This window comes from Anser anser (assembly GCF_964211835.1).
Source record: "Anser anser genome assembly, chromosome: 3".
NCBI lineage: Eukaryota > Metazoa > Chordata > Aves > Anseriformes > Anatidae > Anser > Anser anser.
Window position 1 is genome coordinate 7,012,722 of NC_139722.1, and position 17,123 is coordinate 7,029,844.

Genomic DNA, 17,123 nt, shown 5'->3' on the forward strand with positions numbered 1-17,123 from the left:
TGAACTAAGTCCCTTTCTTCTTCATAAGTTATGCAGACTGATTTTCATACCTTAATCATTACTCAGGGAGTGCCTTGTGACAATATTTTTCACTCCAGGGATTACTTGAAAATTATTTGACTCATCTATTGTTTTAAACATTCAGTCTATATAATGTGCTGCTGGTTCCTTATTCCAAAACGACATAGCTTTAACTTCTCAGTGGAAGCATTCACAACCCTTGCCTGAATTTTAGAGATGGCTGCACAAAAATTTCTGATAACACCCATGCAAGTGCAAGTCTTTGAAGTATATACTACTTTCCCTTTTCACAAAAGTGGTAGAAGGGAAACAATTGCAAACAATTGCAAAGGTTCTTGGCCAAATTCAAACAAAGGTTGAAGTACACTTGTGGGTTTTCTGCACTAACTTCTCCTTTCTGTACCATTTGGTACAGCCCACTTGTTATACTAAGGGGTCAGAACCTGAGGGGAAACCTCTAAAATACTTCATAAATCCATGGATTACCCAACTTTTCTGGAAAATTTGAGCAGTTTGTCTGTAAAACATTTTAAGAGAGGTGACCTCCATCTATCAAATGTGAATTGTTTCTCTACTTTGAGATGTCAATACCCAAACAATTTGAGGGGAGAGAAGTTTAAGGGTATATATTATAAGCTTTCTCCTCCTGGCTGGAACATGAGTGTCCAAGAGTAGCACATCACTGCAACATAGGTCTCCCACCAGTCCTACCAGTGCTGTGCATGCAAACAAAGACAAGTGATCTCTGCACTGAAGGGATAATAAAACAGGGTAATTTGATGCAGAAGTGAGATTATAAATAATTACTTCATTATCCTTCATTCCATATATCATTGCCACTCCTTGATAAAACTAGCTTTAAAGGAGCACTGAAACATTTAATGTACACAGAGACTACTGATAATCCTGTAAAAACATCTTAGGCAGTATGCCGAGGCCTAAGAAGAATTTAGACATAAGGAAATGCATTTCTTGGTGCCCTTCCTGCATCTGTTGGTGTTCCTTTGCTCTTCACGCTTGTTCTTCTGTAAGATTTCAAAACCACTTTGCCATTTCAGTATTTTTGTATTCATACAAACACATAAATCTGAGTATCTGTCACTTAGGCTCCCTGGAGCCTGTAATAATATTCTTTTCAAATATGAACAAAGAGCCTAATATTTCCATAACTAACACTTTCCACCTGACTGTTCTCTGATGGACAGCAAAACAAAACGGTGTTATCCATTTGTAAATAAAGCACCTTTGGGATTTCTTACAACTTACTCCTCTCAGGAGGTATTGTCTGTAAATATTCACATAGCTGCATTGATCTCCTTACTTTCTTTCATCATAAGACCCATAAGACTTCACATATCTGGCCACTCATGTCTCCTGTTTATTTCGTTTCTATCTACAGACCAGTACTGTTTTATTTCTACTTTCTGCAATTATCTGTGCCCTGTGTGTTTGCTGCCTTCTGCTTCAGCTGCAAACTCTCAGGGTAAGAAAAGGCAGGGGGTTGTTCCAAGCATGTAAAGTACAGCTCAGCAAAAGACCCCAAATGGGATGCCTGCATGATACAGTAACATAAGTAATAGCTGGTGTTTGGTTCTACTTCATTTTCCACATTTGCAAAATGTGGATGGACTCAAGAACATAACTAGAAGTTTCACAATGATGCTTACCTGTTGTGACCTACCAAACACTGCTTAATCCTGACCTGATAATACCCCTTAACTATCATCTCAGGGCTCTCATGGTTAAGTTCGTTGCTCAGCTCTTTTTCTAGGGAGTATCTGACAGTCCTTTTTCTTTGTATCTTCATCTCAAGGCCAGTACCTTACAGCTGGGATAACCCTGTAACTTCCTGAATTATGTAGGCTTTAACTTTCAGAAAGTTTGGTTTCTTTTATCACATCTAGGACCAAATGTTTCTGTAGGTGTTCAACCACCTAGCCGCCCGACAAACCTGGAGGGCATCATTGCTTTGGCCGAACCATTTCTACTCATCTACTCAAGGGACACTGAATTAGGAAGCAAACTCAGCAAGTCCTACAGCAAATCCACTCAAGCATTTTTGTTATTGACAGTACTGTTTTACGATCTATCACAGTGTGTCAGTGGGAATTGGAGCAAGTCTTCCTTCGGTTGCCAGCACTGGTAACTAATGTCCTGCTCTTCCCCGTAGCTTGAGGCATCTTGTCTGCAGCTGAGGTAAAAGTTTTTGGCTTGATTGTTAGCTTGCTTTCTTAGAGGGAGGAGGTTAATACAGTCATGCTGTCAATGTATGTGTCTGCTTCTCCCATCTTTTTAAACTTAATTGATCTTCAGGATCAGTTTCATCCAAATTTGGCAGAGGAGTAAAAGTTTCAGGTATATCATTCTTCTGGAATTTTCATGAAAATAGGCAGCACTATTAGCAAGACTGTCAGTGCCACTTCATAGGGAAGACTCCAGTACAATCTTAATTTTTTATGCAGTTTAGTTGCAAAGGCCTTGCAAGATGATTCTTGCAAATCAAAAGGACAGAAAAGATTCAGAACACACTTGCATCTTATTAAGCAGCAGAAAATCTAACCACAAGGCACAAAGTCTCAGGAAATTAGGCTTCATTAGTTTCACTAATCACAGGAAAACTTATAAAATGCAGATTGTCTGTATTTTTGTGCTATCCACATTTATATGAAGTTACCAGAACTCACCTGGGGCCTCATAAGGGCAGAGCAGAGGGGGACAATCACCTCCTGCTGGCCACCCCTCTGTTGATGCATCCCAGGATGCAGTTGGCCTTCTGGGCTGCAAGAACACACGCTGCTGGCACCTGACAAGCTTTTCATCCACCAGAACCCCCAAATCCTTCTCTGTGGGGTTCCTCTCAATGAGTTTTTCTCCCAGTCTGTACTCATGTCCAGAATTGCCCCGACCCAGGTGCAACACCTTGCACTTGGACTTGTTGAACCACATTAGGTTCACATGGTTCACATGGACCCACTTCTCCAGCCTGTCCAGGTCCCTTTGGATGCCATTCCTTCCTTCTGTAGTATACTAAAAAAAAAAAAAAAAAAAAAAAAAACCCTTTACCTCTATATTCTTTCTTTTCTTATATATACAGTAACTCTGTATATAATCTCTCAGTCCTGTTTACGACAGACTTACAAATGATCTTCAGAAACGTGCCTAGAAAGACATCATACTGTATTGGATGTAAAAAATAATAGTATCAATAGAGACACAGAGATCAGAAACATAGTAATTTTCCCCATATCTCATTCCAGCTTGCCACTAGCTTTTGTGCTATAACTACCTGTCTTTCTATCTCTATAAACCACAGGGGCTACAAATGTTATTACTTCTATTCTGATTAAGAATCCCTCTCTGCTCAGATACAAACCATCTTTTCCTTTGAAATTGTCTAATCAGATAACATAATTAAGTTAAATTTGGAGCAGTTTCCAAACTCTGCTGAGCTTGAAGCTCTCTGATTCTGCTTCAGCACCAAAGGCCAGTGAATCGAAAAGCCTTGTGTACTTTTCCAGTTGCCAATATGAATTCTAAAAAATGGTATTTCATCTCTTTGTAAATTTTGTCTATCTTTGAACTAGAAATGTATAATAATTCATTTCCACCAGACACTGCCTGATTTTCAGCTCTGTGCTCCTTATAAGGACTAAAAAAATGTATGAAGCTTCCTCTTCAGAACTGCATAATTGTAAAAGTAAAGAAACCAAACACTGCTTTACTAAAGAAACAGAAAGACACATGGGGAAGAGGATATATGTTTTACCTGGAATTTTCTACCTTTCTGTACTCACACACGATGGAAGACAACGCAGCAAGAAGGCCAAGAGGAAAAACAGGGTGATAGAAGACTTTTTCAGTACATTTTTCATAGAATCATAGAATATCCTGAGTTGGAAGGGACCCATAAGGATCATCAAGTCCAACTCCTGGCACCACACAGGTCTGCCCAAAAGTTTAGACCATGTGACTAAGTGCACAGTCCAATCGCTTCTTAAATTCAGACAGGCTTGGTGCAGTGACTACTTCACTGGGGAGCCTGTTCCAGTGTGCAACCACCCTCTCGGTGAAGAACCTCTTCCTGATGTCCAGCCTAAACTTCCCCTGCCTCAGCTTGACACCGTTCCCACGGGTCCTGTCACTGGAGATAATGGAGAATAGGTCACCTGCCTCTCCACTCCCCCTCACGAGGAAGTTGTAGACTGCGATGAGGTCCCTCCTCAGCCTCCTCTTCTCCAGGCTGAACAGGCCAAGTGACCTCAGCTGCTCCTCATATGTCTTCCCCTCTAGGCCCTTCACCATCTTCGTCACCCTCTTCTGGACACTCTCCAACAGTTTAATGCCCTTTTTGTACTGTGGTGCCCAGAACTGCACACAGTACTCGAGGTGAGGCCGCACCAGCGCAGAGTAGAGCGGGACAATCACCTCCCTCGACCGACTAGCAATGCCGTGCTTGATGCATCCCAGGATACGGTTGGCCCTCCTGGCTGCCAGGGCACACTGCTGGCTCATATTCAACTTGCTGTCAACCACAACCCCCAGATCCCTCTCTGCGGGGCTGCTCTCCAGCGTCTCGTCGCCCAGTCTGTACGTATAGCCAGGGTTGCCCCGTCCCAGGTGCAGGACCTGGCACTTGCCTTTGTTAAACTTCATGTGGTTGGTGATCGCCCAGCTCTCCAATCTATCCAGATCTCTCTGCAAGGCCTTTCCACCCTCATCCGAGTCCACAACTCCTCCAAGTTTGGTGTCGTCGGCAAATTTGCTCAAAACACCTTCTAGTCCTACATCCAAATCATTTATGAAAACATTGAAGAGGACTGGCCTTAAAATGGAGCCTTGAGGGACCCCACTAGTGACCATCTGCCAGCCAGATGTGGCCCCATTTACCACAACCCTTTGAGCCCTGCCCATCAGCCAATTGCTCACCCATCGTATGATGTTTTTGTTTAGCTGTATGCTGGATATTTTGTCCAGTAGGATTCTACGGGAAACTGTGTCAAAATCTTTGCTGAAGTCCAAAAAGATCACATCAGCTGGTTTCCCTTGATCGACTAGATGGGTGATCTCATCATAAAAAGAAATCAAATTTGTTAGGCAGGACCTACCCCTCATGAACCTATGTTGGCTGGGACCAATGACTGCATTGTCCCCCAGGTGCACTTTAATAATTTCAAGGATCATCCTCTCCATAATTTTACCAGGCACTGACGTGAGACTGACAGGCCTGTAATTGCTAGGGTCTTCTTTCTTACCCTTCTTGAAAATTGTCAGAACATTTGCCAGCTTCCATTCCAATGGGACCTCTCCAGATTCCCAAGATCATTGAAAAATAATTGAGAGAGGTCCCGTGATGACATCAGCCAGCTCTTTATCTCCCATGGGATGAATTCCATCCGGACCCATGGACTTGTATGGATCCAGGTGGAGCAGCAAATCCCGCACACATTCAGGGTCGGTTGGGAGTTTGTCATTCCCACCGTCATGGTCCTCCAGCTCAGGGCACCCTGGGTCCCGAAGCCCATCATCAGCGTTGAAGACAGAGGCAAAGAAGGCATTAAATGTCTCTGCTTTGCCTATGTCATTGTCTGTGAGGAGACCTTCCCCAGCCAGTAGCGGACCTATGTTTTCTTTGGTTCTCCTTTTTCTGTTCACATATCTAAAAAAACCTTTTTTATTGTCTCCCACAGACACGGCCAGCTTCAACTCTAGTTGGGCTTTGGCCACACAAATTTTCTCCCTACAAACATGAACAGCATCCCTGTATTCCTTCCTCGTCACCTGACCCTCCTTCCAGCAGCCGTACACTTTCTTTTTTTGCCTAAGCTCCAGTAGAAGTTCCTTGGTCAGCCAGGCCGGCCTTCTGCCCCGCTTGCATGACTTCCGATATTTTGTAATCGCCTGATCTTGTGCTTTTAGGAGGCAGTGCTTAAAGACTGACCAGCACTGATGGACGCCAATGCCTTCAAAAGCAGTTTTCCAGGGGACCTTGCTGACTAGTTCCCTGAGCAGCCTGAAGTCTGCTTTCCCCATATCCAGGGCTGAAGTTTTGGTGGCAGTTTTCCTTCTTTCACCATAAATTCTAAACTCAACCACTTCATGGTCACTATGACCAAGACGGCTGCCAATTGCCACGTCTCCCACAAGACCCTCTCTGTTCTCCAGCAACAGATCTAGGAGGCACCTTTCCTAGTTGGCTCTCTTAGCACCTGCACCAAGAAGTTATCATCTAGGTGCTTTATGAACCTCCTGGACTTGCTCGTGTCAGCCATGTGGTGATCCCAGTTGACATCTAGCAAGTAGAAATCCCCCATTAGGACAAGGGGAGTTGATCTTGAGGCATCTCTTAGTTCTGCAAAGAATAAATCATCGGCGTTGTCGTCCTGGCCAGGTGGTTTGTCATAGACTCCCACAATGACACACACTTTTATCACGCTTGTGAAACAGTGTCATCCATGTTTCAGTGTGGCAATTCTGAAATGTGTGGGAAGCAAAAGCCATGGGGCAAATATGAAAATGATGGCTGAAGACCACAATTTTTGGAGGCAGGAAACAGTAACATGTAAAGTGACTTATTTTCCAGGCAGTAGCTCTAGTAGCTCTACTATTATCAGTAACTCTGAAAATTGGGTATCTGCAAACTTTAAACATGGAGATGTCTCAAGGATTAGAATAATTCTGAGATGTCAGAGGCAGTGAATGAGTCAGTATCAGAGCAAGGATTGCCTGAACATTGACCAGTGAAAATGCCACAAAGCAATGATTTATTTCTCACTAATTTCACAGCCAGCCTGACAGGAGAGCTTCCTTCATTTGGACTGCTGCTTGACATCTCTGGAGAAAATAAAGATATTGTTGTTGTCAAAAATTCTGAAATTCTGCACAGAAATGACAGTGCCAACTCTCTACCAACCGACTTCTTGGCTCTTTATTTTTCCTTATGAGTACACTTTTAGTATCTAAATTCATGCTTGACTTGCAATCTGAATCCATATATCTTGCAGTTGCTGTCAAAGACTGCTATGGGAAGATTTGTTGTGGTAAGGAAAACCATAATTTGCTTTACAGCTAAAGAAAATTTATAAAGGAGAATTATTTCTTTTTCCTAATATAAATCATTAAATAATCATATTTTTATTTTACTTTAGCAAATCTTATCTATTTGATCTTAAAGTTAACCACTACATGTCCACAGGACGACATACAGAAAACAGTGATTAAAAGATTTATAGAATCAGCCTTTGGGTTACAAACAGTGAAAGACCTTTCATCTAAAATAATGACTAATCCCAGTAAAAAGAGGGAAATGGGATACTGTTTATGACTTTAACTGATAATAACACAAAATCCCTATCTTAAAAAAAAAAAAAAATTAAAATAAATCCACATATTTTCACAGAATCACAGAATCACAGAATTGAAGGGGTTGGAAGAGACCTTGAAAGATCATCGGGTCCAGCCCCCCTGCCAAAACAGGTTCCTTAGAGCAGGTTGCCCAGGTAGGCGTCCAGACGGGCCTTGAATATCTCCAGAGAAGGAGACTCCACAACCTCCCTGGGCAGCCTGTTCCAGTGCTCCGTCACCCTCACTGTGAAGTTCTTTCGCAAGTTGGTGTAGAACTTCCTGTGCTCTATCTTGTGGCCATTACCCCTTGTCCTATCCCCACAAAACTGAAAAGAGGTTGGCCAAATCCCTCTGTCTCCCACACTTCAGGTATTTATACACATTGACGAGATCCCCTCTCAGTCTTCTTTTCTCCAGGCTGAACAGACCCAGGTCTCTCAGCCTTTCTTCATGGGGAAGATGCTCCAGGCCCCATATCATCTTTTGGCCCTCCGCTGGACTCTTTCCAGGAGATCCCTGTCTGGGATCTGTCATTGTCTGTCAAGTTACTGTCATATTCTTTAAATGACAGTAATTTGAAAGGATTTCCCTCTGGAACACATATGTAAAGCAGATTCCCAATCTGTCTCCCTGTTCCTATCTCAAAAATTATGAGCTGATTAAGGAAAAAACATGGAAGTGAAACAAACCTTTCCCAGATTGTTCCTCGCCTATTTTCTCCATGTAACACCCGTCCAGATCTTAATAAAGCTAAAGAGATTTATTTGCATTTGAATCCAAGAGAGTACCGAACACCTCATTTCATCTAAATTGTATGGACTGAATTCTTTATGTTAAAGGAGCCTGAGCTGGCTCCTTTAGAGCTAAAGATCTCTAGATCTTTTAGTCTCTAGAGTTAAAAGACCTGAGAGTCTCTATTATCAGTTCGAAAGTTAGGAAAAAATCCAAACATAATTAATATCATCAAACAAAAGCAAACTATCATTAAGACTAAAATATCATGAACTTTCAAACATTCTTCACAAGACAATGGTCCAGAGGCTTTTTTCCGTGTTTATTTTTAACAAGCCGCCTTGACCACTCTTAAAGTAGAATAAACGGCCACATGTGCACACAATATTTATTTTTTATAGAAAGTGTGCATTGACAGCAGGCTAACATGCAGCAAACTTCCCCATTCTGAAGGCAAATGCAAAATGAATAGGAGATGAATAGGTCAGTCTAGTCCCTGCGCACACTCCCAGGCCGTCTCTCTGGCTGCTGTTGTACATTACAATTAGCAGCTCCCAGTAGTCATAAGAAAAGCCCCACTGGGATCATTCAGACCCCATTTTTCAAATCATATTAAAAGTTTCAAATATAGTAACATTTTACCGTGATCATCTGCATTTTATATTGGGAATGCATTCACCGAGGACATGACCTGTTTTTTGTTAGGAGGGGAAGGGGAGCATCAAGGCTTCTGCTGACATTCCTTCTGCTTCTGTAACTTCATTGCTAAGGTCGGGAGAAGTTGGAAGGGATCATAGATCTGAGCTACCTAAATGTTATGGTGTTAAATATATATTTATTCAGAATGACTAATTAAGGTGAATGACTACCAGTCCTCATTAGCACTGAAGTGGTGTTAATTTGATTAGACTTCTGGCCTAGATAGGCATGCAAGGCATTATGTGCCTAATGTGATTTCTCTAACAAGAAAGCACTTCAGATAAGATGTTACCAGTCAATGTCTTCCTTTGTATAAATATTAAGTAGACATTTGCCTTTTAATGTTGATGTAATTTTAGGGAGCAGGGAAACAGTGAAAATGTGACATCTGCATTGCCTTGGGATATGGGAAGAAAGTGTGAAAATAAACTTGTAATTCTTACTCCAGTCTCATTATTTAAATACCTCATAATGCTTTCACAGTAGAAAGTCTTACTCGAAAAGTGCTTGTTAAACCTGTCTTTCCTTTAACATACTATTATATACTTCTTGCTCTTTAACTCCAAACTCCCTTCAATCAATATTTCAAAGCTTAAACATAGTCAATGTGGCAACATAAGTTTTAGATTAGAAAATACCTTCTGCTACATTCCTTTTACCAGAAGGTCCAGGATAACTAGGAAGTACGTGCTCTTTACTTATTAATTAGAACTCACAATGATCTGTGCTGGAAAAGAATGTCCCAGAAAAAAAATGCCCATTTAGTTGGAATATGAATATTTTACCACAATAAGTCTTGATTAGTGATTCCTGAGCTACAAGGTTTAGCCATCAGAAATCAAAAAGCCTCTTTTTTTTTTTTTTAAAAAAAAAAAAAAGCAACACTTTCATAGATCAAACCCAAGGATTTGGGGGAAAATACCAAATAAATGATGATTACTAAAAAATATCAAGGGCTTAGTCAGGTCTTTGAACTTCATAAATGGTCCCAGGGGCTTCTGGTTAGAAAAGCAGATTATATCTCCAGGACTTCTGGGGGCAGATTCACAGAGGTAGAGATGTCAGACTATGTCATGGTGCTCATGGACCCTCTGATGAAGCTAGGGGGAATTTTTTCTAGTTCACAGCTTTTCCTGCTCCTCACCTACCCTCACCACCAGTAGCCAGGGGATTAAGCCCTTTTTCCTTTCCCTCTTTTTGGAGAAATTCCAGACCTAGGCCAGCCTGGTACCTTCTCACCCCTTCCTCATTTCCTATTTCATACGTATGCCAGGAGCTAGAGAAAGTTGAAGAAAGTCTGCCTCCCAGGGACTGCTGAGAAAGGGAGAACAAGAGAAAAAATCAGTTATGCTATACAGTAAAAGACCCTGCTCACAATGGGGTGAGGAGAGATTGTTACATGGGATGCTGTACTGGAGATGGAGAGAAGTAAAATAATAAATAAATAAATGAATAAATGAATGAATAAATAAATAAATAAATAGAATCCTAGAGGACGATAATGTAGGAAACACACAGAAAAAGCAAGATTAACATGTTTGCTTCAGCCCCTTCAATGACCTCCCCCATACCCTCTTTTCTGCTGTCTCCTACATACCAGAGACCTCAATGCTTCACACAAATTCTTGAAATATACTCCAACTTCTCAAAATCTGCTGTAGAGATTCATATGGGGGGATCAGGCCCCATTAACTGGAAAAACATGTTCCATTAACACCCAGTGGGACTTGTGATTCCAGATTGCAAAGGTGCATTTTGAAAATAACAAATAAGTCTGTTCTGAACAAGTTAAAAAAGTTACATTTCTTGTTTTTTAACATCTTCTAGGCATGCTCATTAAGTGGCTCTGCAGAGCCACGTTCTTATGAAAAATAAAACTGTGTGGAAAAAAAATTCAGTAGTGTTGGACAGGGAATGATGCAGTACTCTGCAGAAGAAAAGGAACAGAATCTGGCTTATGGGGAATAGTTTTTTTTTTTTTAATGGCTCCTGCAGATTTATTTTCTGGTCTTCAGCATGGAATTGAAATCCTGCAGATGAAGGGTGTGTGCTTGGCTCTTGACATGACAAAGGCTATTGCTTGCCCTAGTGTTCCTCATTTTTTAAAAATAGTTCTTTTTCTTAGAATATTGTTTTTCATCTCATTCTAAAAAACACCCCACTTTTTAACTAAATAAATTTTGGACACATTTTCCACCTTTCAGTCAATTTCAGAATATAAGTTATCTTGCTTCCTTACTAGTGAAAATAGTTGTCTGGCAATTAATTAAATCAGAACAAATAGAATATTCAAACTACTGTTGGACCAATGTTTCAGTAAAGTCAATGCCCAGTAAAGATGTATCTAGGAAAAAATGTATATATATATATAAAACTAAGTTTTAGTATTGTCATTTTCAAAATGTAGGTTGGGAATGTTTTTAAATTGGTATGAGCTATTTAACTCTGAAAAGCAGATGACTCCATGTCAAACTGCCTGTAAGTCAAGGTAAATTGAAAGATTATAGCATTGGGAGGAAAAGGAGGGTTGCTAGAAGTATCACACATGACTATAACTGTGATTCATTCTGGCTGTCAATATCATCTTTTTAAAGAAATAACTTTATTCCACCTCTTTCAAAAAACTGCTACAGAAGACAGCTCAAGAGAATGGATTAATGGTTGTATCCTTGTATTTAGTAATATTAAATGTACTGAATATTTCTTTCACTACTGAAGTTTTATATTTCATTTATATGTCATTAAATTTTCTAAATAGATTTATATAAAAACTTCACCAGGATTTATATGGCCAAGTCTTAAAAACTGATGGTCAATAGTATAATAAAATATTATAATTCTTTCAAAATTAAAAAAGTTGCCATCACAATGAAGTACATCATAAACTGGTAAAAACTTCACATGCATTGATGCTCCAATGACTTTACTCCTCCTTTAAAGGACAAAAAAGCAAGGACTATCATTTCATTTAGTAAAAGCAACTTGAATATTTAACTTGATTCAACCACAGACTTTTTGTCTCTAAATATTTATGTAATTAAAAAACAAAAACAAAACCAAAAACATTTTATGTATATATTATAGGACCAATTTAATTTAGATGGTATAAAATCCAATGGAGTAATAGGAAACAGAGATGGTCTGGTTTAAATAGTCAGAGGCTGTCCTGTTCTTAATGAAATATAATATTCTAAAACATATTTTCAAGTGTTTTCTGACATCTACAATAAGTGTTTCCAAGTGATGGGCATTCTTTCCTTGCCTGTAGGCAAATTGAAGCATCACGTTCCATACAGGCTGATAGTTATAATTTCTGTTGAAACAAATTAACCTAAATTAAAGTCTTAGCAAATGTTTTGGAGGAAAGAATCTAGCTAAATTTATAGCTATAAATTTGATACATATCAAATGAAACTGGATGTTATCTAAGAAAAAGCTAACAACAAAAGTTGCTTTGACAAGCTCATAGAAGTGACACTGAGTCTAATAACTTTGGGGGTTAGAAAGGCCATAGCCCTTGTATTTCTTGCAAAGAATAGGATCATTTCAACCTCTACTCTAAATTTTATGCATACTGATTCTAAATAAGCTGGAAAAGAGAGTTCAGCTCTTCATAATGCAAAAAGTAGGTATTAAGTAGGCATGTATACCCTTTCTAGCTATACCCTTGTCTATCCAAGTACCTCACAATGCAGGTAACTCTTCACCTAATGATACTTTTGACCTACTTCCATCACTCATTCTTCTCACTGGATTTTCTCTCTTGCCTTCTACATCACTAGATATACTGGAATTGAAAATAAAAATATAAAAAATTGTGCTCATTTGAATATAAAATTGTTAGGTTCTTTTGAAATTTGTAAGGAAAGCCAGGATTGGATCTATCCAGGAAAACAGAAAAAATACCTTTCAAAAAATGCAATGTGTAGATGAACTTGACATTGCACAGGGGTGCTATGGATAAGGATGTCATTTATTCCTGGGTTTGTTTTTCTACCAGATAATCTTCTGATGCATTTTAGGGAGGGAAAAGTATACAGGATGAAAAAGGGTGTGTTAGAAGATTTTACTTCTTCCTTTACCAAAGCTCAAAGCTCACCTTGACTTCTTCTTCCTTTTCAGGGTGCATTGCTGTGTGACATCCTTCTTCAAGCTGGACAATCCTGTCCTTCCAATTCGAGATTTCTACGTTACAGTGAAAGGCTTGACCAGTCAGAGCCTGAGTGCATTACTTTCCTCTCCCAAGGCAGGAGGAAATATGAGCTTGAGTTGCCATTCTTAGAGAAAGAATGGATATGTTTTGCTTTTGTTAATGCCACATCAAAAAAAAAAAACAAAAAACAAAAAACAAAAAAAAACACCTGCATCTAGCATGAAGCTAGCCAGAGCTAACGTGTTTTGGATCTTTACTAAATCCAAAGTTATACTGATCCCTGAGACATACCAGGGGTGCCAAGGTCCCTATACCAGGGAAGCAGGGCAGAAGAAAAAATTGTAAGAATACTTTAAAACCTTTTAAAAACTTTTCGTTCTTTCTCATTAAGAGCTGATTTACACCATGCCTTGGAAAAAGGTGCAGAGGTGCCAAAGCTGTTGAAGATGTAAGCATTAAGTCAATGTACGGCATTTCTATCTCCAGAGTTAGCTGCAGAGCTGGTTCAAGTTTCTTTATATCCAGAGGGCAGGCATGTCCTAATTATCTCAATGATAAAGAGCAAGATGTTCGAATTTGATATACTAGTCACTGTGGGACAGAGCAGCAAGTTTAAGGTCTGTTAAACCTGGAGTTATGCTCACTGCTGCTGCATCATCCTGATCTAGATGGGGTTTCTTAGGGGTTACAGGGGGGTAGGCACAGCCTGCTGAAGTTGTCCAGTCAAGATGTAACACAGGTGCTATTAAAAGCTCTGTGGAGAAGAGAGAGTAAAGGACAAAGTAATGACTTTGATTTCAGTTTCTCAGCTTGCGGACCTCATGAAAAAGATATCCTTGGCTGAGAAAAGAACTTACCATGACACTGGCAGAGATAAAGTCATCCCTAAACAGGCTGTGGTGCACAGCCTGTCTCAGCAGCTATGCAAGGGCTGCATATCGGCCTTGAAAATTCATGTTCCCATCACACTATATCAGTGGGTTTGGCTGCACTAAGGCTCATGCTTCCTCCATCTTCCTTCACATCCACTCAGTCCATTCCCAGTGTACTCCTTATACAGTTTTGGGCCCACTCAACCTTTACTAATGACTTTACGTCCTGCTCAGCAGAGTAGGGGCTGATCACGGCACATGTGCAACATATTCAGACCCCAGACGATGGCACATCCCTCCTGCAGTTCCACATCCTACTTCCTCATTGGATTGTCCTTGTAAAGATCTTCTGGGTTAGGAAGAAACGTAATGTAAGGGAATTAAATTTATGACATCAGAGGAAAGAGAAAGATCAAAGGAGTATATGCATGGTGGAATTATAGGTTCATTCTGGGGTTTTGCAACTTATCAGACCTACGAGTTCATAAAGTAATGAAGTATTGGCATGGCCATTAGCAATTAGTGTTATAAAATCATTGATCAGCAACTGCAATATGTTCAACTGTGAGGGAGTCTGCAAAGAGAAGGAAGGCCATGAGGAGAGGAAAGCACAGACTAAAGACAGGACCCGTTTTGGAAAAGGGGCAGGAAGCAATGAAGACAATCCTTAGCTCCTTTCCACAGCTAACATCTGCGAGTGAAGAAGAGCTCTAGACAAAAAAATTTGCGGGGAAGAATCCCCTGCGAAAGCAAACAAATAAACGCTTTCAGCACAAAAAGAAGAGCCCAGCAACAACTAACCCAGCTTGTCATTTCCTTTATTACAGCTTGGAAGATGGTCGGTCCCCTTGTGGGACTGAGGCTAGTGCACTGACAAAAATACACGGTTTTCTTGCCAAATGGACACATTTGAAAAAGCTGCTATTTCATCGTGATGAGACATTTAATTTGCCATGCCATCTAATAGATACAATGAAAAAACAGAGGCTCTAAAACATATCGCTGATGTTCCAAGCTTCCAGGTTCCTCTCCCTCAGATAACACATTTCCTACATTAACGAGATGGAGGCACTCATGTGTGCTGCAATAAAGACAAAATCAAATGCTCTTTTGCAGTGTTCTGTCAAATCCTCCAGGAGAATCTGTGGCTGCAGTTTTTATGTCCTGATTCAGAATTACATCGGAGGAAGACATAAAAAAGCCCAATCCAATATGTGCAGTCTCATCTGGATGCTGAAGAGATTTCTAAGCATTACGATACTACCAGCATATAATTAAGCAGATAGTAACATAATTAAGCAGAGGGTGACAAAACTAGGTCCTACTCAACTCTTTGAGATTTGGATATTTTTTTTTCCACTGCACTCAATGGATTGCAGATCTGACTTTAACTGCATGTGCTAAATTTGTCCACAGCTTTACTGATGAGATTGTTGATCCTATTTTTCACCCCAGCATGAAGCTTTTGTTACTAGTTAGATACAAACATGTAATTAATCAGGAGTCCTACAATACCGTGCATGCCCTGTATTAAAATATGAATTAGGCCACACAGGCTTCTAGCCTCTTTTTATAAAATCTCTTTGCATCTTCTTTTCCTCATTACCTCTCAGAAATGAAAGCCAGGATCCAGAATTCATAGTCCAGCATCCCATGTAGGACTGAGGCAAATACTACTCTTGCTGTGCTAGGCAAAATAAGCTTTTGCAGTGAAGATGTAACTGCTTTTATACTGAGTTCAGGACGTCCAATCCATGAGTCTCCTAGATACTTCTAAACTTTCATTTTAATAGCTTTGTAGAACATATGTTCCCCTCTCCTCCTGGTATTTATTTGTATTCCCTGTAATGTTATTTTCTCTGAGAAGTAAGACAGCGTAGTAGAGTAGGCTGTCACTTGTTTCCCAAAAAAGTACTATGGGTAGGATGCATAAGGCTGAAGGTCTATAGAGTGGACATGCTAATTGGAGTCAGTCAACACGATCCCTTCTTCTAGTCAAAACAAAGAAATAGAAAAAGCACTTTTAGAAGACAGTTAATCTGGCTTGTTTTACTTTAGAGTGGTATGGATATTGCTCTAAAAATGTCTCAGTACAAAGGAAGCCCGTGGTGATCATCTCAGACAAAAATGTAGATGTCTACATCTGGTGAAGAGAAACCCACACAATGTGTCTGCAGCCCATTTTATGTCTGGATAACAGCCCACAATCAAGGTCACAACTCACCTCATGCCCAGCTGCAGAGATGCAAGCTTTGCAGACATGGATCTGAGATACCCTCAGGGAATGCTGAGAGAGAAAAAAATGGGCTTGCTCTGGTATCTTTAGATGGCCTGAGCATGCACCAAGCATGTGGAGGGATCAATGAAACTTTGACTAAAACACTGTGATAATTGTAGATAACTTTTGAGTACATGAAGCACTTAAATCAGCAATTAAGTTGGTCCCTTGGCCCAACCAAATATATCTTGAGTGACTGACCCTGCTGTGAAATGGTTGTGGGAGAACAAGTTATGTCAACTCATTTATGCACACAAATAGTATCTAGCATAGATATGTTCCTCATTGCATTCCTGCAATTTGGAAAAGGTCATAAATGGTTTGTCCATTTCCCATTTGGATGATGAATGGTAGAAAACTCTGTTTGATACAGGCTTCTCTTTCTTCTTCTATCTGTTGCAGAAGCTCTCACAAAACTCAATTGGAAGTGGAGTGCAAACATAACTGCATACACAGAAAACATCTCTATTTTATGTTCTCTTCTTGCCAGCTTCTACAGGGTGAAAAAGATTGCACTTGCTCCACAGAAATGCAGTTGGAATTCTGCTGAAACATAAATTTAATAAATTTAATAAATTTTTAAAATAATATATATATATTTATAAATAAAATATTTTTATAATTTTAATACATTTACGAATATATTTTTTTACCATCTGTTTACTTTTTCCAACTGCAAACCTACTACAAAGCTTTATGCTATGTGGCATCCCTAAGAACTGCATCTCAAAAGGGCAAACATTTACTTAACAGAGTTTTGGAGATAAACTATCATTGAGAGGAAAGAAACAATTAGGTCTTTTAGACAAGGGAGAACAGATACAGTGGATATTTGATGAGCAGGTGTAAGTCAGTGAGGCAGAGCTGGAGGAGGGCTCCTTCAAAAGACTGGCATTAATAGTTGTAGGCATATGTTGAGGTCCACAGGGGAGCTGAGAGAAGTAGAGGAGGGAGTGGACAGCAGAGAATCTGTAAAGGGGTACCTCTTTTCCCATGTTCCCAAATGTTCCCTCCCAACTGCAGTTCA